Source organism: Saccopteryx leptura, chromosome 10 (assembly GCF_036850995.1).
Source record: "Saccopteryx leptura isolate mSacLep1 chromosome 10, mSacLep1_pri_phased_curated, whole genome shotgun sequence".
NCBI lineage: Eukaryota > Metazoa > Chordata > Mammalia > Chiroptera > Emballonuridae > Saccopteryx > Saccopteryx leptura.
In genome coordinates, this window is record NC_089512.1 from 57,382,853 (window position 1) to 57,409,445 (window position 26,593).

Consider the following 26,593-nt stretch of genomic DNA (forward strand, 5'->3'; position numbering starts at 1 on the left):
CTTGGTTCATACCTTGGTCTCTCCTGAGCACCTTCAAGCCCAGCACAAGTAGCAACCATGTGCAGATTGCTTTGTAGCTCATGTTGTGTGACACAAGCAAAATACAGGCAGCGGTTGACCTTGGCCTGCACCTCATAGGAGGTCCCAGAGCCAGCCCACCCAGTGGACAGCTTCAGACCATGTCGAAGCACTGCCATCCAACCACCTCCACATACAAGGGGCAGACACACACAAGGGGCGAGACACTCCAGGGGCAGACTCAACAGGAACCGGAGCCGTGTTGAAGTAGTCCTGTACTGTGGGGTAGGTCCCTGTATAGCTGATCCTCCACAGTGGTTAGAGGCCAGTGGTCAGTGGACACAGTCCTTGTAGCTAATCGGTCTGAGGATAAAGCCTCCTCATTGACGATATTCAAGGCTCAACTACAACAGGGTGCACACAGCCCACATAGGGAGTGTCCCTTGAGTGCCCAGTGTGGATGATCACGGCGGCTGTGCCACTGGACCCTACAGAACACCTACTACATTAGGCCACTCTATCAAGCCTGGGAGACATGGCAGTTTTACGTAATACATCAAACAAACACAGGGAGGCTGCCAAACTTAAGAGACAAAGAAATATGTCCCAAAAGAAAGAACAGAACTCCAGAAAAAGAATTAAACAAAATGGAAAAGCACTCTACTATATGTAGAGTTCAAAACACAAGTTATAAGGATGCTCAATAAACTCAGTGAAAAAAAAAAAATCAACAAAATAAAAAAGGACCAGTCAGAAATGAAGGATATACTAACTGAAATGAATAATAATTTACAGGATATCAACAGTAGAGTAGATGACACCAAAAATGAAATCAGCAATCTGAAATTTAAGGAAGCAAAACACATCCAATCAGAACAGCAAAAAGAAAAAAGAAAATTTTATAAAATAAGGATAGCCTGACCAGGCGGTGGCGCAGTGGATAGAGCGTCAAACTGAGATGCAGAAGACCCAGGTTCGAGACCCCGAGGTCACCAGCTTGAGAGCGGGCTCATCTGGTTTGAGCAAAAAAGCCCACCAGCTTGGACCCAAGGTCGCTGGCTCCAGCAAGGGGTTACTCGGTCTGCTGAAGGCCCGCGGTCAAGGCACATATAAGAAAGCAATCAATGAACAACTAAGGTGTTGCAATGCGCAATGAAAAACTAATAATTAATGCTTCTCATCTCTCTCCGTTCCTGTCTGTCTGTCCCTGTTTATCCCTCTCTCTGACTCACACTCTGTCTCTGTAAAAAAAAAAAAGAAAAGAAAAAAAAATAAGGATAGCGTAAGGAGCCTCTGGGACAACTTCAAATGTATCAATATTCACATCATAGGGTTGCCACAGAAAGAAGAGAGCAAGAAATTAAAAACCTATTTGAAACAATAATGACAGAAAACTTCCCTAACTTGGTGAAAGAAATAGAAATACAAGTCTAAGAAGCACAGAAAGTCCCAAACAAGATGAACCCAAAGAGGCCTACACCAACACACATCATAATTAAACTACCAAAGGTTAAAGGCAAAGAGAGAATCTTAAAAGCAGCAAGAGAAAGCAGTTAACTACAAGGGAGTTCCCATAAAATTGTCAGCTGCTTTCTCAACAGAAACTTTGCAGGCTAGAAAAGTGTGGCAAAAATATTCCAAGTGATGAAAAGCAAGGACCTACAGCCAAGATTACTCTTCCCAACAAAACTATCATTTAGAATCAAAGGACAGATAAAGAGCTTCCCAGACAGAAAAAAGCTAAAGTTCATCACCATCAAAAACCAGTATTACATGAAATGTTAAAGGGTCTTCTTTAAGAAGGAAAAAAAAGGATAAAAATTATGAACAATAAAAAGGCTATAAATACATATTTATCAACAATTGAATCTAAAATAACAAAATAATTGAACAAGCAGAACAGAGACAGATTAAGATACAGAGAATATTTTGATTTTGCCAATTTATCTCCACAGGCAAGTGAAATAAAAGACAGGATAAACAAATGGGGCTATATCAAACTAAAAAGCTTTTGCACAGCTAAAGACAATAAAAACAGAATAAGAAGACAAACTACACAATGGGAGAACATATTTGAAAATACGTCTAATAAAGGGTTAATAACCAAAATTTATAAAGAACTTGTAAGACTCAACACCAGGAAGACAAACAATCCAATCAAAAAATGGGCGAAGGCCCTGGCCGGTTGGCTCAGTGGTAGAGCATCGGCCTGGCGTGCGGAAGTCCCAGGTTTGATTCCCGGCCAGGGCACACAGGAGAGGCACCCATCTGCTTCTCCACTTCTCCCCCTCTCCTTCCTCTCTGTCTCTCTCTTCCCCTCCCACAGCCGAAGCTCCATTGGAGCAAAAGATGGCCCGGGCGCTGGGGATGACTCCTTGGCCTCTGCCCCAGGCACTGGAGTGGCTCTGGTCTCGACAGAGCACCGCCCCAGATGGGCAGAGCATCGCCCCCTGGTGGGCGTGCCGGGTGGATCCCAGTCGGGCGCATGCGGGAGTCTGTCTGACTGCCTCCCCGTTTCCAGCTTCAGAAAAATAAATAAATAAATGGGCAAAATAAATGAATAAACACTTCTCCAAAGAGGACATACAGATGGCCAATAGGCATATGCTCAACATCACTCATCATTAGAGAAATGCAAATTAAAACCACAAGGAGATATCACCTCACACCAGTCAGAATGGTGCTCATTAACAAAACAACACAGAATAAGTGCTGGCAAGGATGTGGAGAAAAGGGAACCCTCCTGCACTGCTGGTGGGAATGCAGACTGGTGCAGCCACTGTGGAAAACAGTATGGAGATTCCTCAAGAAATTAAAAATTGAACTGCCTTTTGACCCAGCTATCCCACTTTTAGGAATATACCCCAAGAACACCATAGCACTGTTTCAAATGGAGAAATGCACCCTCATATTTATGGCAGCATTGTTCACAATAGCGAAGACCTGGAAACAGCCCAAGTGTCCGCCAGTGGACGAGTGGATTAAAAAGCTTTGGTACATATATACTATGGAATACTACTCAGCCATAAGAAATGATGACATCGGATCATTTACAACAACATGGATGGACCTTGATAACATTATACTAAGCAAAATAAGTAAATCAGAAAAAACTAAGAACTATATGATTCCATACATAGGTGGGACATAAAAATGAGACTCAGAGACATGGACAAGTGTGTGGGGTTTGGGGGAGGGGAGGGGCACAAAGAAAACCAGTTAGAAGGTGACGGAAGTCAATTGGACTTTGGGTGATGGGAATGCAGCAAAATCAAATGTCAAAATAACCTGGAGATGTTTTCTCTGAACATATGTATCCTGATTTATCAGTCACCCCATTAAAATTAATAAAAAAAATACCAGTATTACATGAAATGTTAAAGGGTCTTCTTTAAGAAGGAAAAAAAAGGATAAAAATTATGAACAATAAAAAGGCAATAAATACATATTTATCAACAATTGAATCTAAAATAACAAAATAATTGAACAAGCAGAACAGAGACAGATTCAGATACAGAGAATATTTTGATGGTTGCCAGATGGGAAGGTGGTGGAGGGATGGATGAAAAAGGTGAAGGGATTAAGAAGCACAAACTGGTAGTTACAAACAGTCATGGAGGTGTAAAGTACAGCATAGGAGATATAGTCAATAATATTCTAATAACTATGTGTAGTGTCAGATGGGTATGAGATTTATCAAGATTATGTCTAGTCACTGGGATATACACTTGAAACTAATAATGTATGTCAACTGTAACTAAAAATTAAAAATGATTTAAAATAAAACAATTTGGTCTGTCTCAGAGAACAGACTGACAGCTGTCAAGAGGGGAGGAAGGTGGAGGGGCTGGGTGAGAAAGGTGAAGAGATTAAGCAAAAAAAAAAAAACCTCATAAATTTGTCCTTTCATTTTTTTATTTCTAAGAGTCTATATATTCTTGAATATTATGAAAAGAAGTAAAGATTAAGTTCCAAACTTAGCTTTTTGTACCTGCAATAAACCATTCCAGAAGATTTTTTTTTTAAAAGTTGATCTATGACTTTATTCGTGTGTGTTACCCATTGTGAGCTGGGGTTAGAACTTCCAACATATCAAAACATATCAAACTATTAAAATTGCAAACACAGAAGGTTTGAAAATATTCCAACTACTCTCCATCAGATTAAAAAATTATTAAAAATTTTCTTATTTGCTTTATCTTTCTATATATGTATATACATATATACAGGGATGAGCAAAAGTAGGTTTACAGTATGATACCATTAAATATAATAAATAATAATACATGAATTAGGTCTGTTTCGTGTATGCACAATTGTAAACCTACTTTTGTCCAACCCTGTATGTACGTTCTGAGTCATTTGAAAGTGTTGAAGACATCATAATACTTCACCTCAAGACTCTTCTATTTGTATTTCGCAAAGATAATCACAATAATCATAATACCATTTTTACACCTAAACAAAACAAAAAATGGCCTGACCTATGGTGGCACAGTGGATAAAGCGTCAACCTGGAAACCCTGGGCTTGCCTGGTCAAGGCACATATGGGAGTTAATGCTTCCTGCTCCTCCCCCTTCCACTCTCTCTCTTTTTCTCTCTCTCTCCTCTCTCTAAAATAAATAAATAAATAAATAAATAAATAAATAAATAAATAAAATCTAAAAAGTAAAACTTTCTTTTTTTCCTAATGAGAGACACAGAGACAGGAAGGGAGAGAGATAAGAAGCATCAACTCAGTTGCAGCACCTTAGTGTTCACTGATTGCTTTCTCATTCAGGCCTTAATAGGATGGTAGGGTGGTAGGGTGATAGGGTGGTGGGCTGGTAGGGTGGTAGGGCTCCAGCTAAGCCAGTAACCCCTTGCTCAAGCCAGTGACCTTGGGCTCAAGCCAGCAACCAAGGGGTCATGTCAATGATCGCACACTCAAGCTGGCAATCCTGCCCACAAGCTGGTGAGCCCTCACTCAAGCCAGCAACCTCAGAGTTTCAAACCTGGGTCCTCCCAGGTCGACGCTCTATCCACTGCACCACCACCTGATCAGACCAAAAACAAAACAAAACAAAATCAATTTTTAGTATCACCTGTTATAGGTACATTTTTTAAAAATTTGGCCCTGGCCCATTGGCTCAGTGGTAGAGTATTGGCCAGTGTATGGAAGTCATGAGTTCGATTCCCAGTCAGGGCACACAGAACAAGCAACCATTTGCTTCTTTGTTCTTCCCTGTCTTCCTTCTTTCTCTCTCTGTCTTCCTCTCCCACAGCTATGGCTTGAATAGTTAGAGCAAGTTGGCCTCAGGCACTGAGGATGGCTCCATGGCCTGCCTCAGATGGTGAGATGGCTCAGTTGCCAAGCAACAGAGCAGGGGCCTAAGATGGGCAGAGCATTTCCCAGTAGGGGGCTTGCCCGGTGAATCCTGCGCATGCAGGAGCTTGTCTCTCTGCCTCCCAATTCACTAAAAATTTTAAAAATAATAATTTTTAAGAACAAAGTCCCTTTGCTGAAAACCTTACAAAAAGAAATCTATTTTAAAATTGATTAGATTTATTACTTGTATTTTATTATTTTTATTATATTTAAATTCAACTTACTTAAACTGAAAATGTAAACAAATCACCTATTTCTTCCCCTTACTTCCTACCTCTGACAACCACCAATGTGTTTTCTGTATCTATGAGCTTTTTGTTTTGTTTTATTTTAGATTCTACACATAAGTGAGATTATACAGTATTTGTCTTTCTCTATCTGACTTATTCCACACAGCAGAATGCCCTCAAAATCCATCTACATTGTTACAAATGGTGAAATTTCCTTCTTTTCTATGCCTGACTAATATTCCACCATACATATATATCCCAATTTCTTTACCCATCTATCCATGGATGAACTCTTAGGCTGTTTCCATATTTTGGCTATTGAAAAAAATGCTGCACAGATTCCAAGATGGCAACAGAGCAGGCAGACATTCCAAATGCCACCTCCCAGAACCAAATTGGATGACAACTTAATTTAAGAACAATCATCTTGAAAAACTAACTTTGGACTAAACCAAGAGGAGTCTATAGCCAAGGATCACAGAAGAAGCCACACTGAGACTGATAGGAAGAGCGGAGACGAGGAAAGGGCAGCCCCACTCCCAGGAGCGAGCTTTGGCAGAGGGTCTGAAGGGACTTTCACTGCAGGGATGTTAACCATGACAGGGGCAGATCCTAAGCTCCAGGCCCGACACCCCAGCCTAGTGCCCCAGAGCCTATAAGAGCCGGCAACACAGCATTTGGCAATAAAAAGAGCCAAGGTTTCTGTCTGCGAGAAAAAGGGAGAGCGCTCGAAGATGCAGGCTCCTTCTTAAAGGGCCAGTGCAGAAAATCTTGTTCACAGCCACTTACCCAGGGCTCCAGTGGAGGGAGGGCTGAGGGGACTAGAGTTGTGGGAGGAGAGTGTGAAGATGGTGGCCCAGGGAGAGACACGGAGGGGGACAGCTACCGGAACCCCTGCACTCAGTCATTCTCGAATACCTCAGTCGCCATCTTTCTTACGTGGAGAAATCCCCTCTGTGAGGCCTCAGCCTGGGGGAAAGCAACTGCCGGCCCCGGGAACCCCTCTTGCCCCACCCTATGGAGACTGGACTTTCTGAGAAGTCAGAAAGGAAGCAGGTGGTGTGTCAGTGACTCAGTTTTCTGGTGTTGAGGCTGGAGCTTTCCCCCACACCCTCTGGAGTCTATGACTGGTGCTTCTGCCTCATGGGAGACTCAGGAGAAACTATCCAGGCTACCAGCAGACCACATCTCTGGGTCTCAGAGGACACACCCTACTGAGATCTATGAAAACAGTTTGAACAGACCAACACCTGAGGCAGAGGGGCAGAGCCACACCCACCACCCCTCCTAATCCTGAATTACCACAGGTTCTAGACTCTACCTGAGGTTTTATTTCAGTGTGAGCCCAACAAGCAGCTAGCAGACAGAGGCCACATCATAATTAAAATTCCAAAGTTAAGAGACAAAGAAAAAATACTAAAAGCTGCAAGAGAAAAGCAGTTAATTATCTTCAGAGGAGCCCCCATAAGGATGACATCTGACTTCTCAACAGAAACACTGGAGGCTAGAAGGGATTGGCAAGAAATATTCAAAGTAATGCAAAACAATAACCTACAACCAACACTACTTTATCCAGCAAGGCTATCATTTAAAATCAGAGAAATAAGCCCTGGCCGGTTGGCTCAGCGGTAGAGCGTCGGCCTAGCGTGCGGAGGACCCGGGTTCGATTCCCGGCCAGGGCACATAGGAGAAGCGCCCATTTGCTTCTCCACCCCTCCGCCGCGCTTTCCTCTCTGTCTCTCTCTTCCCCTCCCGCAGCCAAGGCTCCATTGGAGCAAAAAGATGGCCCGGGCGCTGGGCATGGCTCTGTGGCCTCTGCCTCAGGCGCTAGAGTGGCTCTGGTCGCAATATGGCGACGCCCAGGATGGGCAGAGCATCGCCCCCTGGGGGGCAGAGCACCGCCCCTGGTGGGCGTGCCGGGTGGATCCCGGTCGGGCGCATGCGGGAGTCTGTCTGACTGTCTATCCCCGTTTCCAGCTTCAGAAAAATGAAAAAAAAAAAAAAAAAAAAAAAGATAAAATCAGAGAAATAAAAAGCTTCCCAGAGGGGAAAAAAAAAGTCTTAAAGAATTCGTGACAATCAAACCAGTACTGCAAAAAATGTTAAGGGGCCTGCAATAAAAAGAGCAAAGGAAAGAAGACATCAAGAGAAAGAGGATTGTGGGTATAAAGAATAAAATGGCAATAAATAAGTACCCGTCAATAATAACCCTAAATGTAAATGGATCAAATGCTCCAATGAAAAGATGTAGGGTAGCTGCATGTATAAGAAAACAGGACGCGTATATATGCTGTCTATAAGAGATCCACCTCAGAACAAAAGATACACATAGACTGAGAGTAAAGGGTTAGAAAAAAGTATTTCATGCAAATGGAAATTAAAAAAAAGCTGGGGTAGCAGCAATACTTGTAGCTGAAAAAATAACCTTTAAAACAAAGGCTATACATAGTAAGGGATAAAGAAGATCACTATATAATGATAAAGGGAACAATCCAACAGGAGGATATATATGTTTGTAAATATTTATACACCTAATAATATAGGAGTACCTAAATATATAAAGCAGATTTTGATGGACATAAAGGGCAAGATTGACAGCAATACTATAATAGTAAAGGATTTTAATACCCCGCTAATATCAATGGATAGATCCACCAGACAGAAAATTAACAAAGAAATGGCCTTACATAACACACTAGATCAGGGGTAGTCAACCTTTTTATACCTACCGCCCACTTTTGTATCTCTGTTAGTAGTAAAATTTTCTAACTGCCCACCAGTTCCACAGTAATGGTGATTTATAAAGTAGGGAAGTAACTTTATAAAATTGATAAAACAGAGTTACAGCAAGTTAAAGCATATAATAATAATTACTTACCAAGTACTTTATGTCAGATTTTCGCTGTTTGGCAGAATAAATCTTTGTAAAACAATTTACTATAGTTAAATCTATCTTTTTATTTATACTTTGGTTGCTACGCCAGCACCCACCATGAAAGCTGGAATGCCCACTAGTGGGCAGTAGGGACCAGGCTGACTATCACTGCACTAGATCAACTTGATTTAGTTGATATATTCAGAACCTTTCACCTCAAAGCTGCAGAACATACATTCTTTCCAAGTGCTCATGGTACATTTTCTAGAATAGACCACATGTTAGGACACAAAACAAGTCTTAATAAATTTAAGAAGACTGAAATCATATCAAGCATCTTCTCTGATCACAATGGCATGAAACTAGAGATCATTTACAATAGAAAAATTGAAAAAACATTCAAACACTTGTAGGCTAAATGGCATGTTATTTAATAACAAATGGGTCAACAATGAGATCAAGAAAGAAATAAAAAACTTCCTTGAAACAAATGAAAATGAACACACAACAACCCAAAACCTAGGACTGTAAAAAATAAAGTCTTTAATACAAAGGATTGTAAAAAATACAAAGGGGTGTAAGAAAGTACTATGAAGATCTATATGCCAAATTAGACAACGTAGGCAAAAATGGGTAATTTCCTAGAAATATACAATCTTCCAAAACTCAATCTGGAAGAATCATAAAACCTAAACAGATCAATTAAAACAAATGAAATTGAAACAGTTATTAAGAAACTCCCAGCAAACCAAAATCCTAGACCAGATGGTTTCACAGGCAAATTTTACCAAACATTCAAAGAAGAACTAACACCTATCCTTCTCAAACTATTTCAAAAAATTCAAGAAAAGGCCCTGGCTGGTTAGCTCAATGGCAGAGCGTCGGCCTGGCATGCAGGAGTCCAAGGTTCGATTCCCGGCCAGGGCACACAGGAGAAGCACCCATCTGCTTCTCCACCCCTCCCCCCTCCTTCCTCTCTGTCTCTCTCTTCCCCTCCCGCAGCCAAGGCTCCATTGGAGCAAAAGTTTGCCCGAGCGCTGAGGATGGCTCTGTGGCCTCTGCCTCAGGCGCTAGAATGGCTCTGATTGTGGCAGAGCGACACCCCGGATGGGCAGAGCATCGCCCCCTGGTGGGCGTGCCAGGTGGATACCGGTCAGGCGCATGCGGGAGTCTGAGTGCCTCCCCGTTTCCAACTTCTGAAAAATGCAAAAAAAAAAAAAAAAACTCAAGAGGAGAGAAGACTTTTTCAAGCTCATTTTATGAGTCAAGCATTATTCTCATTCCAAAACCAGGTAAAGACACTACAAAGAAAGAAAACATAGGCCAATATCCCTGATGAATTTAGATGCTAAAATTCTTCACAAAATATTAGCAAACTGGATCCAGCAATACATTAAAAAGATCATACATCATGATCAAGTAGAATTTATCTGAGGAGGCAAGGCTTTGCAAAGGTACAGTATTTGCAAATCAATAAATGTGATTCATCACATAAAGAAAATGAAGGATAAAAATCACATGATTATATCAATAGATGCAGAAAAAGCATTTGATAAAATCCAGCACCCATTTACAATCAAACCTCTTCAGCAAAGTGGGAATACCGGGAACATACCTCAACATAATAAAGGCCATCTATGACAAAACCACAGCCAATCATACTCAATGGGCAAAATTAAAAGCAATCACCTTAAAATGAGGAACAAGGCAGGGGTGCCCCCTTTCACCACTCTTATTCAACATAGTCTTAGAAGTCCTAGCCACAGCAATCAGACAAGAAGAAGAAATAAAAGGCATCCAAATTGGAAAGGAAGAAGTAAAACTGTCATTATTTGTTGATGACATGATACTGTACATAGAAAACCCTAACATCTCAGTCAAAAAACTACTAGACCTGCCTGACCAGGCAGTGGCGCAGTGGATAGAGTGTCGGACTGGAACGTGGAGGACCCAAGTTTGAAACTCTTAGGTCGCCGACTTGAATGAGGGCTCACCACTTTATGCATGGGTTCACTGGCTTGAGCATGGAATTATAGATGTGACCCCATGGTCGCTGGCTTTAAGTCCAAGGTCGCTGGCTTGAGCAAGGAGTCACTCGCTCTGCTGTAGCCCCTCGGTCACGGCACATACGAGAGAACAATCAATCAGTGAACAACTAAGGTGCCACAACAAAGAGTTGATGCTTCTCATCTCTCTCCCTTCCTGTCTGTCTGTCCCTCTCTCTTCCTCTCTCTGAGTCTGTCTCTGTCACATACACACACAAATAAAACCACACACACACACATACACACACACACACAAATCTACTAGACCTGATGAATGAATTTGGCAAGGTGGCAGGATATAAAATATTCAAAAATCAGTGACATTTTTATACATCAACAATAAACAGTCAGAAAGAGAAATTAAGGAAACAATACCCTTCACTATTGCAACAACAGCAATAAATAAAGTACCTAGGAGCAAATTTAACCAAGGAGGTAAAAGACTTGTACTTGGAAAATATAAGACATTGAAAAAAAGATCAAGGAAGATATAAACAAATGGAAGTATATACCATGTTCATGGATAGGAAGAATAAACATCACTAAAATGTCTACCTAAAGCAAACTATAGATTCAATGCAATTCCTATTAACATATCAATAATATACTTAACAAATATTTCAAAAATTTATATAGAACCAAAAAATAACCCGAATAGCCTCAGCAATCTTGAAAATGAAGAACAAAGTTGGAGGTATCACACTTCCTCATATCAAGTTATACTACAAGGCCATTGTAATAAAAACAGCTTGGTACTGGCATAAGAACAGGCATATAGATCAATGGAACAGAACAGAGAACCCTAAAATAAACTCATGCCTTTATAATCAATTGATATTTGACAAAGGAGGCAAGAGTATACAATGGAGCGAAGACAATCTCTTTAATAAATGGTGTTGGGAAGACTGGACAGCTACCTGCAAAAAAATGAAACTAGACCACCAACTTACACCATTCACAAAAATAAACTCAAAATGGATAAAAGACTTAAATGTAAGTTGTGAAATCATAAAAATCTTGGAAGAAAACATAGATAGTAAACGCTCCAATATCTCTTGTAGCAATATTTTTGCCGATATATCTCCACAGGCAAGTGAAATGAAAGACAAAATAAATAAATAGAACTATATCAAACTAAAAAGCTTTTGCACAACAAAAGATACCATTAACAAAATAAAAAGACAACCCACACAATGGGAGAACATATTCGCAAATATGTCTAAGAGGTTAACAACCAAAATTTATAAAGAACTTCCAAAACACCAGGAAGGTAAACAATCCAATTTATAATAAAAGTGGGCAGGCTCTGGCCGGTTGGCTCAGTGGTAGAGCGTCGGCCTGGCGTGCGGAAATCCCGGGTTCGATTCCCAGCCAGGGCACACAGGAGAAGCGCCCATCTGCTTCTCCACCTCTCCCCCTCTCCTTCCTCTCTGTCTCTCTCTTCCCCTCCCGCAGCCAAGGCTCCATTGGAGCAAAGATGGCCCAGGCGCTGGGGATGGCTCCATGGCCTCTGCCTCAGGTGCTAGAGTGGCTCTGGTCTCAACAGAGTGACGCCTCGGATGGGCAGAGTATCATCCCCTGGTGGGTGTGCCGGGTGGATCCTGGTAGGGCGCATGCGGGAGTCTGTCTGACTGCCTCCCCGTTTCCAGCTTCAGAAAAATACAAAAAATACAAAAAAAAAATAAAAGTGGGCAAAGGAACCTTGCCCAAAGAAAAAATACAGATGGCAACAGGTATATGAAAGGATGTTCAACATCACTAATCATCAGAGAAATGCAAACTAAATCCACAATGAGATACCACCCCTCACACCTGTTAGAATGGCTCTCATTAACAAATCAACATACAAGTGCTGGTGAGGGTGTGGAGAAAAGGGAACCCTCCTGTACTGCTGGTGGGAATGCAGACTGGTGCAGCCACTGTGTGTGGACAAGTCCTGCCAGGGGTGAGGACAACAGAGACGCAAAGACCCCACTCTGGGGACCAGGTTCAGTGATGCAGATCCAATTTATTCAGGAAGTATACTAGCTTATATACATGGATTCAGCCAATAGGATGTTACAGCGTGTTCCTCAAAGCCAATGACTGAAAAGATCAGGGAGCTGTGTGGTTAGCGCTAAGTCACTTCCTTTTAGTGGGCGGGCTTCCTTCCTGGGTATGCCAAGGAGGCTTCTGGGAGCTGGAGTATTCTCACAACATTGCATCAGCCACAGCTGCTAGGAATGCACTCTGCGCTCCACCCACAACTGTGGAAATCAGTATGGCGTTTCCTCAAAAATTTAAAAATGGAACTGCCTGTGACTCAGCTATCCTACTTCTAGGAATATATCCTAAGAATCCCAAAACACTAATTCAAAGACGATATGCACCCCCATGTTTATTGCAACATTGTTTACAATAGCCAAGATCTGGAAACAGTCCAAGTATCTGTCAGTGGACAAGTGGATAAAAAAGCTGTGGTATATATACATAATAGAATACTACATGGCCATGAAAAAGAAGGAAATCTTACCTTTTGCGATGGCATGGATAGACCTGGAGATTATGCTAAGTGAAATAAACCAGACAGAGAAAGACAAATATCATATGATCTCACTTATATGTGGAATCTAATGAACATGGTGAACTGAGGAATGGAATAGAGGCAGAGGCAGGATCACAGGGAGCAGAGGGACAGCTGTCAGAGGGAAGGGGGAATAAAGGGGTAGGATCAGAGAAAGTGAAGGGATTAATGAAGTTATATATACATAACACACAGATACATATAACAAGTCAACAAATCCCAGAGGGAAGGAGGGGCGGGAGTCAGGGGGAGGGGGGCAAAGGGGATGTAATGGGGGTACATTGGGGGTGAGGGTGTTACACTGAGTGGGACACTTGAATCCATGTTAACACAATAAATTTAAATTTTTAATAATAAAAATTTTTTTTAAATGCTGCAGTAAACATGGGGGTGCAGATAGCTTTTCAAGTCAGCATCCTCATTTTCTTTGGATAAATACCCAGAAGTGGAATTACTGGATCATATGGTAGTTCTATTTTAAATTTTTATTTTATTTTTTTTATTTTACTTTATTTTTTGTATTTTTCTGAAGCTGGAAACGGGGAGGCAGTCAGACAGACTCCCACATGTGCCCAACCAGGATCCACCTGGCACGCCCACCAGGGGGCAATGCTCTGCCCATCTGGGGCATAGCTCTGCTGCTACCAGAGCCAGTCTAGCGCCTGAGGCAGAGGTCATAGAGCCATCCCAGCGCCCAGGCCATCTTTGCTCCAATGGAGCCTTGGCTGCAGGAGGGGAAGAGAGAGACAGAGAGGAAGGAGAGGGGGAGGGGTGGAGAAGCAGATGGGCGCTTCTCCTGTGTGCCCTGGCTGGGAATCGAACCCGGGACTTCCGCACGCCAGGCTGACGCTCTACCACTGAGCCAACCGGCCAGGGCTATTTTAAATTTTTTGAAGTAACTCCGTACTGTTTTTCAGTGGCTGCAGCCTACTGATCTGCACTCCTACCAACAGAGCACAAGGTTTCCCGTTTTTCCACATCCTCGCCAACATTTGTTATTTCTTGCCTTTTTATAATAGTCATTGTAACAGGGGTGAGGTGATACCTCATTGTATTTGATTTGTATTTCCCTGATGATTAGTGACCTTGAGCATTTTTTCATGTCCCTGTTGGTCACCTGTATGACTTCCTTGGAAAAATTCTGATCTTCTGTCCTTTTTTAAATTAAATTATTTGGTGTTTTTTTCCTATTGAGTTGTATGAGCACTTTATGTATTTTGGGTATTAGCCCCTTATCAGATATGTGATTTGCAAATATTTTTTCCAATTCAGTAAGTTACCTTTACATTCTGTTGATGATTTTCTTTCCTGTATAGGTTTTTCAGTTTGATGTAGTCCCACTTGTTTATTTTAGCTTTACTTGCTTTGGCTTTTGGTGTTAGAGTAAAAAAATGATCTAATTAGATTTATTATTACTTATATTTCATTATTTTAATTTTTAAAATGTAATACTTTATAATATTTAAGTTAAAAGTCATATTTCTAAGTTAATTTTAAATATATTAAAATTATTATAATCAAATAATTTAAATATATTAAAATTATTATAATCAAATATGGCAATATGTATGAAAGTGATGCATGCCAAACTGACATTTTGGAAGCACTGCATTAGCAGAAGGACACTCGAGGCACAGGGATATCCGTAGGAAAGGATTTACAGAAGAATGTCGTCTGGCGTGGCTGGAGTAGAGCACGTGAGAGGCAGACGAGCTGGACAGGTGACTGGGGAGAAGCTCTTCAAGCATTCTGTGTATCTTCCTGAGAAGGACTTCTTACCCTGCTGGTCGTGGGATATTTTATGTGATAAAATCAAGTTTGTTTAGAAAAATCTACGTAGTCCCAGTGTGTTGGGAAGACTGAAGAAGAGAGATGGGAGACAAAGGCAACTGAACAAGGTTTATACTTTCTCACAGCAAATATATAGAATTTTAGTTACATTATGGGTTGAATAAACCTGCTATACTTGTAAATGAATAAAACAAAAACAGTAAAACCAAACTAAGTTTATCTTGAATATTCAAATTGTAGAAATGCAGCATTTTTTTTATTTTTATATTTTTACAGAGACAGAGAGAGTCAGAGAGAGGGATAGGGACAGACAGACAGGAGCAGAGAGAGATGAGAAGCATCAATCATCAGTTTTTCATTGCGACACCTTAGTTGTTCATTGATTGCTTTCTCATACGTGCCTTGACTGTGGCGCTACAGCAGACTGAGTAACCCCTTGCTCAAGCCAGTGACCTTGGGTGCAAGCTGGTGAGCCTCGCTCAAACCAGATGAGCCCGCGCTCAAGCTGGCGACCTCAGGGTCTCGAACCTGGGTCCTCTGCATTCCAGTCAGACGCTCTATCCACTGCACCACTGCCTGGTCAGGCTAGACATGCAGCATTGAAGAGAGAAAGAGTCAGTAGAGAAACTTAAATTTTGAAAGGAACGCTGGAGCACTTTTGAAGCATTTAATAGAAATGGCTCTTTTTAACATGTAGTTTCATTTACCAAAGTAGCTTTCTTTTCCTTGGCAAGATTCATCATTGGCACTGATTTTATGTTTATCAATCACACTAAAAATAAAAATTTTCAAAGAAAACCAATGGGAAAGGGGTTGGGTGCAGAACAGACACCAGGTTTCAAACCTGCAGACTTCCTTCAGGGCACTACAGACAAGACGCTCCATGTGCAGAGTTCGAGGGGAAGACTGCAGCCCAACGTGGCCTGCCTGGCAGAACAGGTCCTTCACTCCCCTCCATCAAGAGAGATCTAGTTTCACTTATTTCGGGTTTCCTAGAAATATTTCATGCAAAGAGTTCCATTGCTTTAAAAATATTTGAAAACCAAGGAGTCAGAACTGCACATTCTTAAGTGAGAGGCTGGTAATTCAAGAATAAGATTCCCAGTTCCCTCGGAAAGCTGCCAGGGGACAAAACAAATCCCATCACTGAGGAGGAATGTAAAGAAAGAGACCCAGGGAGGCAGGCCTAGAGGAACGACAGTTTAGGGGTAGAATGAGGGATTCCATTTGGGCCAGTGGGGCATCCAAACTGGAGAGGTCCAGAGCGCAGAGAAAATATGCATATGAAGCTCAGCAGAAATGTGTAGGATAGCAGAACTAAGTGAAGTCTAAATGTGAATGAAACTACCAACTGATGGAAAGAGAAAGAAGGGAGAGCTTGAAAAGGTCACAGAAAGCAAAGGAAGGGTCTGCCTCAAGGCAGCAGTACCATGTGGAGCGACTGAGCGCAACTCCACCAGGAGACTCGAATCTGGGGCAGCCTGTCCAAGAGCAGAGAGGGCACAGGCTGCACTGGCTGGGGGTGGTATTTTACAGAGCAAAGGTCTCAGAAAGGCAAGGGGGCCAGAATAAATGATACTGGCCAAGAAGCAAATGAAAGATTAGACAATGAGTCCAGGCCTGAGGGGTTGAAACTGTTGAGAGAAAATGGAGGTCACAGGAGGTCAAAGATAGACAGGGAGAGTATGGAAGCCCCTCCAGGAGGCTGTGGGAAAACAGCACCAGAACCTAAGATTTCACTGACAGGGTTGTTCTATAAAGAGCTCCTTTCAGCTAAAGTTAATAGGAAGCCAAATTCAGGGTAAAGGTCAGTGGTTTGGGTGGGGGATGTCTTCAGAACCCTGTTGTGTCTTAAAGCCCTGGGTCTAGCTGTAGGGGTCAAGGAGCCCTCCTCAAGCACTCACTGCAGAGAAAGGAGACCCACTCAAAAAGGGGAGGCCAGGAAAACCCACCCAGCCTTCCCTTGTTACAGCCACTAGTGGCAATGGAGGTCTGGCAACAGTCACCTAAAGCTTCTCTCAGGCCCGGCTGGGTACCTAAGTTGGTTACAGCTTCTTTCTAATACACCAAGATTGCCGGTTCATTCCCTAGTCAGTACATACAAGAATCAATAAATGCATAAATAAGTGAAACCACAAAGCAATGTTTCTTTCTCTCTCTCTCTCTTCCTTCCTCACTCTCTAAAAATAAATAAATAAATAATTCTTTTTAAAAAAAGCTTCTTTTAGTTCACCCAGGAGCCACTATTTGCTCTTAAGGAAAACTGGGTGCAGTTAAGCCTAGAAGCAGATCTAAGTTTATTTCCCATTTTGTATACAGTGTTACTTGTATTAACAATAAAAACTATATTTCAGATGCAAATATAAATCATGATTGAGGACTGAAAAAACTACTTTAGGCCCTGGCTGGTTGGCTCAGTGGTAGAGCGTCAGCCAGGGGTGTGGTTGTCCCAGATTCGATTCCTGGTCAGGGAATAGAAGAGATCATCTGCTTCTTCACCCCTCTCCTTCCCCCTTCTCTCTCTCTCTCTCTCTCTCTCTCTCTTTCTCTCTCTCCCCCTCCTGCAGCCATGGCTCAAATAGTTAGAGTGTATTGCCCTGGCCACTGAAGGTGGCTCCGTGGAGCCTCCACCTCAGGCAATAAAAATAGCTCAGTTGAGAGCATGGCCCCAGATGGGCAGAGTTATCAACCCCAGATGAGGGGTTGCCACGTGGATCCCAGTCAGGACGCATGGGAGTCTGTCTCTCTATTTCCCCTTCTCTCACTTGGAAAAGAAGAAAAAAAGAAAAAAAGTAAGAAAGAAAAACCAACTTTAAAAGGAAAAAATAATAATAAATATTAATTACATTAAGAGATCAAGAGGTTCAGGTATCATAAAAGACCGTAACAACAACAAAACACACAAAGTTTTTCATATTTCTAGTTTTAGCAATAAACCACCTACTTCTGCCCATTTTGCTCAATAATGAAAATGAGAAACAAAGTAAACCATATTACTGGAGAGAACACCTACCTTTTTTAAAAAAAGGAAAGAATGTCTCTTTTAACAATTTACTAGAAACTACATATTATACAAATTAACAAACTGCCTCTGGTATATAAACCAGATTTCTCAAAAAATTGTATTTAACTGTCAATTCAGGAATAAAATGAGTCAAAATAAGGATAGAGTGGTGTAAAAAAGGTACTTCCTAGTACTGTAGGGACAAAGGCCTTATAACTCTAGGAAACAACTAACCACTCTGATTTTAATAACTAAATTTAAGGCAGGCACACACACACACATACACACACACATATATATATATGCACACACACACAATCAGGCTCATAACACTGTCAGTTCTTTAAAGGTTTTAAGATAAGTCAAAATACCCTTGATAAGAAGGAAGTGGTAGGGGTGATCAAGAGGTGCTATAATGTGTCTGCCCTCCTCCGGTAAAATACAGAATTCAGGAAACTCACCGGATGTTTAATATGCTAATACAAGTATTAGAAATAAAGAAAACAATAATAAAAGAAAAAACTTACATCTCTTTAGCCTTCTCAAAATGACTAACTGCTCAACTTGTAATCTTAATTTTAATTTTGTTAATCTACTTTCTCTCCATCTATGACTGGACATCTATATTTCACAAATTCAGTTAAAGTAATATAATAAATCTAAAACATACAGCATTAATTATATGTTGTTATTATTATTATGTAGGCTACTGAGCTTCTCTAAATACTCATTAGTTTTCAATTAATACAGAAATGAGAGTGAAATATAGCAAAACCTCTACTAAGAACAGTTGGGGAATCAGTCATTGAATAATCATGTCTCGCAGATAGCTGAAGGCTTATTTACAACTCTGAACACACAAACTTTTTTGGTTAACTGTTCTGACAATGCTTTGACTGAGGCCAACACTGTGGCCATCGGTGATTACACAGTAAGATGGTATGCTTACACCCACAAGGCTCTATGTCCCAATCCAGTTGAGATCTCAGATTGTTATAGCCTTTGCTTTTACCTTTTTTCCCTGTCTTCCACACTGCTGGCATACTCTGATTTCATCTCTCTCTTTCATTCCAATAACAGTGTTGGAACCACATCTAAGGAAAGGGTACCTGGTCCTCAGAGCTCTCCTGGATACCACAGAACTCTTCCAAGAGAGGTGAACTAATGTACAGGGTTCTGTAACCTTTATTTTACCATCTGTGGACATCTTTTTTAAAATGTATTTCCTTGGTCCTCACCAGTTTGCTCAGTGGTAGAGTATCAGCCCAGAATGTGGAAGTCCTGGGTTCAATTCCCAGTCAAGGCACACAGGAGAAATGACCATTTGCTTCTCCATCTACCCTCTCCCTTCTTTCTCTTTCCTTCTCCCACAGCCATGGTTCAATTGATTGAAGCTCACTGGCCCAGGAGCTGAGGATGGTTCAGGGGAGTCTCCCCACTCAGGCAGTAAAAATAGCTCGGTTGCGAGTATATCCCCCCTCCTCTCACTTAAAAAAAAAAAAGTATTTCCTCAAAAGGAAATTCTGACACACATACTACAATATGGATGACCAGTGAGGATATTATGCTAAATAAAATAAGCCACTCACAAAAGGACAAATACTGTATGATTCCATTTATATGAAGTAGCCGGAGCAGTCACATTCACAGAGCCAGAAATTAGAACAGTGGTTGCCAGGGGTTGGGGGGAAGAGGCGAATGGGAAGTTATTATCAATGGATACAAATTTTAGTTGGGGGAAGATAAAAAAGTTCTGCAAATAAATAGTGGTGATAATTGTATAATATTGTGAATGTACTAATGCCACTGAATTGTACACTATTTATAATGGTAAATTTTATGTTATATATATTTTATCACAACTAAAAAAAATTTAAAAATTTTAAATAATAGAAATTTACTTCCTCATTATTTACTATGTTCTAGATAGGTGATATGGTAAGTGCCTTTGTATTATAATGACATAACTAAAAATGAGCCAGAATGGTTTCTTACAATGATGATTCCAAATTACCATATACTACTTTTAACATGGAGAAATCTATTTTGTAGAAAATGATCCATAAGAACACTAGCAAAAACTCAAAGACAAGAAAGGACCCTAGTCTGGGTAGCCAATTAATATGAAAGAAATAAAAGCTTGTGGCCTTACCAGTATGCATATTTCATAGCAACCATCTCAAATACCTTTTAAAAAACTATTCAGGCTGAAAAAATAATAATTTGGAATTTAAATCAAAGTACATGTTAACACTTTATTTTTTCTTTAAGAATTTTTTTAACCCTGGCCCATTGGCTCAGCGGTAGAGCGTCGGCCTGGTGTGCAGGAGTCCCGGGTTCGATTCCCGGCCAGGGCACACAGGAGAAGCGCCCATCTGCTTCTCCACTCCTCCCTCTCTCCTTCCTCTCTGTCTCTCTCTTCCCCTCCCGCAGCCCAGGCTCCATTGGAGCAAAGATGGCCCGGGTGCTGGGGATGGCTCTGTGGCCTCTGCCTCAGGCGCTAGAATGGCTCTGGATGCAACAGAGTGACGCCCCAGAGGAGCAGAACATCGCCCCCTGGTGGGCATGCCGGGTGGATCCTGGTTGGGCGCATGCGGGAGTCTGTCTGACTGCCTCCCCGTTTCCAGCTTCGGAAAAATGAAAAAAAAAAAAAAGTGAAAAAAAATTTTTTTTTTAATTTAAATATAGTTGGTATACAATTTTACATTGGTTATATTAGTTTTAGGGGTACACTATAGTGATTCAACATTTTTATACCTTACAATGTGATCACCCCACTAATTCTATTCATCATCTGTCACTGTGTAAACCTATCACAATATTGTTGACTACTGATTAATACTTTGAATTTCATCAGGAAAAACTTGAGTTATTTAAAAACTGCTCAATTTCCCAGCCCATTTCATGTTGTCATTCCAAGTATGTGACTGTCCTGCACTTGCAAGTGACAACAAACCTACCTTCCATCTCTCATGTAAGATTCTTTCCAATGTCATCTCAGACCAGAACCAACTTTCCCAGACCAAGCAGGTACTCCCAACTGCCCTATCTGCCCTACACTGGTCTAGTAATTAACCTTGCTCTCTAGATTAAGTAAAAATTTCAAAAGGAACCCACATGCAGCACTGTACACAATATTAGGAATGCCACCTTATAGCTTCTCCCTGCACAGCAAAGTGCTTGGCTCTGAAGTTACTCAACTATCAAACCACAAAGTTCAAGAGGGATTTAATACCATTTAGCACAATATACAGACTACATTGTTTGTTTTTAATTATGTCCTTAAGTGGTCATCTAAAGATAAAGAGAGCTGAATAGGCTATAAACATCTTCTGGAATAAAGGAGACTAGGAAATAATTATATACAAATCTTCAGGTGCCTCTGAATTACAAGCAAAGGTTTATAATCAAAGTTGTTAAAACTTCAGCAGTGCATTCATAATTTTTCTAATAATCTATCCTTCTTCTTATCCCGCCTCCCACTTTTGTAAATTTTAAAAATGAACTTGCAACAACCTGACCACATCCTTCGTATTTTAAATGATTTTCCACTGAGGCTAGTAGCACCTGAAGCATAGTTACATCAAAATCTCACTCCCCAAAGTCTAATGGTTCAAATCCCCCAGGTAACCAAAACCCTCAGAGACCGTCATCCAATTTAACAACTATGCATTAAGAAAAATATTTTTCTCAATTACAAAACATCACAGTTAATTAACAAATGCTATTTACTGAAAGAAAAATTTCCTGCCATAACAAAGAGGTACGATTTACTGATTCCATGTTCTTTTATTCTCATTGTGAAATACTGGCTAACTGCCAAATAATTACAGAAAGTAAACTTTTAAAAAGTTGTAAGACAGAAATTTTTTAATATAAAAACATTTAGCATTCAAATTACCAGCCTACATAACGTTCTTCTGCTTTTTTTGGATTGTATTCATTTAATGTGAACATAACAGGAAGTCATCATTAGAAAGCCAATGCACTTTGGACAGCTCACCTTTTCTACAGACTAAAGAGTCAAACAATATCTGCTTCTACATCATCTTTCTATAGCAAAGACCAGTCTAGTTCCCACTGTGAAAGCAAAAGTACCCTACAAAAGCAAGAAGAGTATGAATAGAAGTATTTTTAAAGAGAAAAATCAGAGCTTACAAGGAAACAAGTATCAAAAGAAAATTCTCTTTTTTAAAAAAAAGAGCTTTAGCCTGACCTGTGGTGGCACAGTGGATAAAGCATTGACCTGGTATGCTGAGGTCACCAGTTTGAAACCCCAGGGCTTACCCAATTGAGGCACCTACAAGAAGCAACTACTGTGCTTCCCGCTCCCCCCCCCTTCCCTCTAAAATAAAAAAAATAAAATCTTTTAAAAAATAAAGAACTTTAAATTTTACTTTTAAGTTAAGAGTTTACATTCTATATTATTTTGTATTAGTTTCAGGTGTAGAGCATGGAAGTTAGGTAACACATACTTTACAAAGCATTCCCCCCATATTTCCATAATACCCACCTGGCACCACACATAGTTATTACAATATTACTGACTCTATTCCCTATGAGAAAATTCTCTTTTATATGTCTCTTCTGTTTTTCATTGTACATCTTTTTACTTGCATTTTTAAATTTTTAGTAAGTTTTAAGTTAAATATCTGATAATTCACAAGTTAAGAAATCTATAAAGAGCCACACAAAAAAAGGGTGAATTAATAACTCAATAATCAATTATTCTCTTGGCTAATGATGCTATGAATCTTGGAAGAGAATGACCATATTCAGCTTAGTTGTTAGCCAATTGGCTAGTTAACTTAGTCACAGGAAAACAGACTTATTTCACAAAAGAAAATCTTTGAACTTTGTGGACTATGCCCCATACATCCCTACCACAGGCCTTACACTGTTCCCAGCTTTCTGTTATATAGGTGTCATCACAGTAAAAGACACACATATAACTTCTAACTCCTCTCCTTTAGCAACAGAAATAAGAAAAGGTACAAGAATACATTAAAAGGCATTTGGAAAGGATAAACAAATTGTTGAAGTACTTGTACTTGCTTCAGCGGAGACCATAAAAAACCCAATTTCCTAGAGGTCTAATACAAAAAGGTATTTTTATCATGTTGAAATTTAAAAAACAAAAACCACCAGACATAATTTTTAGTTACCTTTTATTCTTTTTATTGATAAAGTTTTAATAATTTGATAAACCAGGTAAATACCCTGTGTATATAAATCAAGTTCACTGCTGTCATTTAAAAGGTTGTTAAAAGCTTTACACCCACATTCTTTAATTCACTGAACTTTAAAAAATCAATTTTCATTCAATTTTCTCAGCTAATTCCGGGCTTTAAGGAACTGATTCATCTACTGATATCTTAAACTCTGACTTGCTGGAAAAGTTCATGATTCAAACCTACTGTCTGCAAATATACCTGTACTCCAAAAACGGGAAGAAAGAGATTAATATGGGGCCTGTGACCACAAGGGCTCCCAAGAACCACAGATCCAAACCTGCAAGGTATTGCTTCAGCTAAAAAGTAACCTTCTAAGAAGTCTCCAAGGGCAAATTTTTTTTAGTTATTCTAGATAGCAAAAACCGTAAAAACTGTTATAAAAGCATTTAGGTTTCATGGCAAAATTACCATAACTCCAAGTTTATACACCTGTTGTCCTTGAGCTTAATTATTAATATTGCTCTCTTTCACCTCAAAAGGGTCTTGTTTTGAAGCAAAACTCATCAGTGGTGATAGAAGTCAGTGGTAGTCACCTCCAAGAAGCAGGAGGGGTTTACTGAATGGGAGTCAATGTATAGGGGGGAGGCCTCTGGGAGGCTGAAAATGCTTTATACCTCAATCTGAGTGTTCTGAGTGTGTTTTTCAGACACATACATGTAAAAAGTCAGTGAACTGTATTCTCAACGATCTTATTTTAAGTTAGACCTCCATTAATAAAAAAAAATTTAAGGTCCTGGCTGGGTAGTTCAGTTGGTTAGAGCATAGGCCCCCCACACATCAAGGTTTCAGGTTAAAGGCTGTGGGTTCGATCCCCAGTCAGGGCACATACAAAAATCAACCTATGAATGATAATAACAAATCAATGTTACTCTCTGTCTCTCTCCCTTCGTCTCTTTTAAAGATTCAATAAACACTAAAATAAGTAGAATCACAGTATTTTTTAATTACATAATTTTAAAAACACACTGAAATAAAATTTTAAATATCTTTGTTCAAATAATAAATGGCATGAAAGCATCGTGGGTATAGCTACCAAGTTTTTTTCCAAATGTATTTTAATGAAGATGCATATTCTGAACACTTTTATGTAAACCTTTCAAAATATACTGATTTATTCTTTCATTTTAAAAAGTCACCTAATTTTAGAAATGAAAGCACACAGAAATGTGATCTATTCATCCTATAATTTTGCAAAGAAGGAAAACCGTATCTATTGATATAAAGGGTAAGAGACTACCCAAGATAAGGCACCTAGTCAATGACAACGGTAGTAACAACTGTTTCCTGATCTTGGGCCACTCCCGTTTCCAAAAGGCCGTTACTTTTCTGACACAGTAAACAAATCTGAACTCTGAATCTACCCGTGGCCTAGAGGATTTAACATGTCCCTCAAAACACCGGGCCAACAAACCCCAAAGTACACACACACAGATGCACTTGTCTCCCTCCCCTCAAGAGAGTTGGCAAATAAACAACTTCATTTTCAGGCAATTTACTTCAGATGCAATAAAGTAAGTAGGACAATTTTAAAATGCAGTTCAAGACAACGCAGGGATTGACAAAATCCGTATTTCCTTTCAAATATCTTTGATGGTTACTTGGTTCTCCAACTACATCACTGCTAAGTAGGGCTCGAGAAAGATGGCTTGGGGCTATACACCAGCACTGCTTTGAGTGCCCCCACCGCCTAATAACCCCTGCTAGATAAAAACGCTGCCTCTTATAGGAGTGTTCTACCCCCTCTCACCACCTTACAAAAACTGTAGGTGACCCGTGCTTCACCGCTCCGTTTTAGACCCTGAGCGAACAGCTGACATCTTGTTAAAAACTTAAGATAACAGACATCCTTTCCGCGGGAATTTATTTCTGTTCTCACAAGGCGTTTCTGCTCCCCACAGAGCAGGCCCTGCTTCTCCAAACACTGCTCGCCTCTATAAAGCCTCCTTTTCAGTCTCCAAAATGAGACTTCAGGAACAGAAATTGAAACGGTCACGGACTCCCGAGTGGCAGGTCGGGGCCCAGGACCCGGGGCCGGCGAGCCCACTGCCCGCTCGCGCGCGGCCCGGGGAGGCCCGGTTCACTCCACCACGCCGGCCCGAAGCAACCGGTTGCGGCGGCCTCTAGACGCTCCGCCACCGCGCAGCAGCCACCTCGGCCCTCCGAAGTTCGGACTGGCGCGCCCCGGTCTCCGCTGCGGGTTCGAGCCCCAGGCCCGGAGCGAGCCCGGGGGGCGGGTCCGCGGGGGCTCGGCGGACGGGAGCGCGGGGCGCGCGGGGAGGGGCGCGTTGCGGGCCCAGCACGCAGGGAACTCGAGCGCCCGCCGGTGCCACCGCCCGGACACTTTCCTTTCACGCCCCTGGGGCGGCCGCGCACCGAGCTGCCCTCAAGGGGCTATCCACCGCCGCCGCCGCTCCCCGCCGCGGGGAGGCGCCCAGGCGCGCTCCTGCAGCCCGGCCGGCCAGCGCGCAGGGCCGCGGGGGCGAGCGAGGCCGCGCGCGGGCGCCGCGCTCCCCCCCCCCGCACCGCCCCAGCCCCCAACGTGCCGCCGCCGCCGCCCGTTGGCGCCTCAGCCCGCGCGCCCGCCGCCCTTTGCTCCCAGCGGTTTCGTTGGCAAAGTTGCGCTGCCGCGTCGAGGGGGCGCCGCGCGGTCCCCCGCCCCAGCGCCGCCGCCGCCCCTTCAGGCCGCCGCGCGGGAAGGCCCAGCCGGCAACCCCGCTTTTTTACCTGTAGGGAGTTTTCGCGCGCACGCTCCTCGATCGCTAGCTTTTTTCTGTCTCGCGCTCCTTTTCTTTCTTCCTTTCTTTTCGTTCCCCAGCACGGGCGCTTTTTCCGCTCACAGCGCCCGCGCTGGCTCGCTCGCGCCCTCCTTCCTGCTGGGCTTGGCGGAGCGGGGCGGCCGGCAGCTCTCCCCGCCCCCCTCCACCCGCGCTCCGGCGGAGGCGGCGGCGGCGCTCCGCGCTCCGACTCATTCCAATATGGCACGGGTGCAGGGCGCATGCGCCCGCGCTCCCCCCCCCCCCCCCAACTCCCATCCGCGCTCCTACCCGCAGCCCGCGCCCCTCGCGCCGCGCGCGCGGGGCGCCCCACAGCCCGGCTTCCCCGAACCCGCCTGCGAGTCCTTTCGCCCAGCCAGAGGTGCACGGCATGCAAGGCTTCCGCGGACTGATGTGCTGGGGGTCTAGCGCCGCCAGCCAACCCCGCCCCTCGTGCCACCAGCCCACAACTTGCAGTGGACACCCCCAAGGCCGTGGCGCGGGGCACACGGCGGCCTCTCCGACCCCTGACAGTACTGCGGTCCCGCACGGACCAGCCCCGACGGGGAGAAGCGCCCCTGGGGATCCAGCGTCCATCCCGTCCCTGCTCCAGCCCTCAAGGGAAGGGCCCACGCGCCTCACCTCGGGTTGTGAACGGAGCCCAGAAAACCGAGTGGCATCCCTGGGTCGATTCTGGCTTATGGGCCAGGA

General features: G+C 42.3%; 1 protein-coding gene across 3 annotated transcripts in view; it reads right to left on the reverse strand.

The window, feature by feature from the left end:
* The window catches only part of SFMBT1 (Scm like with four mbt domains 1), a 201,930-nt gene extending 175,849 nt beyond the window's left edge, over window positions 1-26,081 (reverse strand). For all 3 annotated transcript variants that reach the window (XM_066350444.1, XM_066350445.1, XM_066350443.1), the window contains exon 1: window positions 25,854-26,081. The gene's annotated coding sequence lies outside the window, so the exon portion shown is untranslated. The remainder of the gene's footprint in view (window positions 1-25,853) is intronic.
* Between the last annotated feature and the right edge of the window lie 512 nt (window positions 26,082-26,593).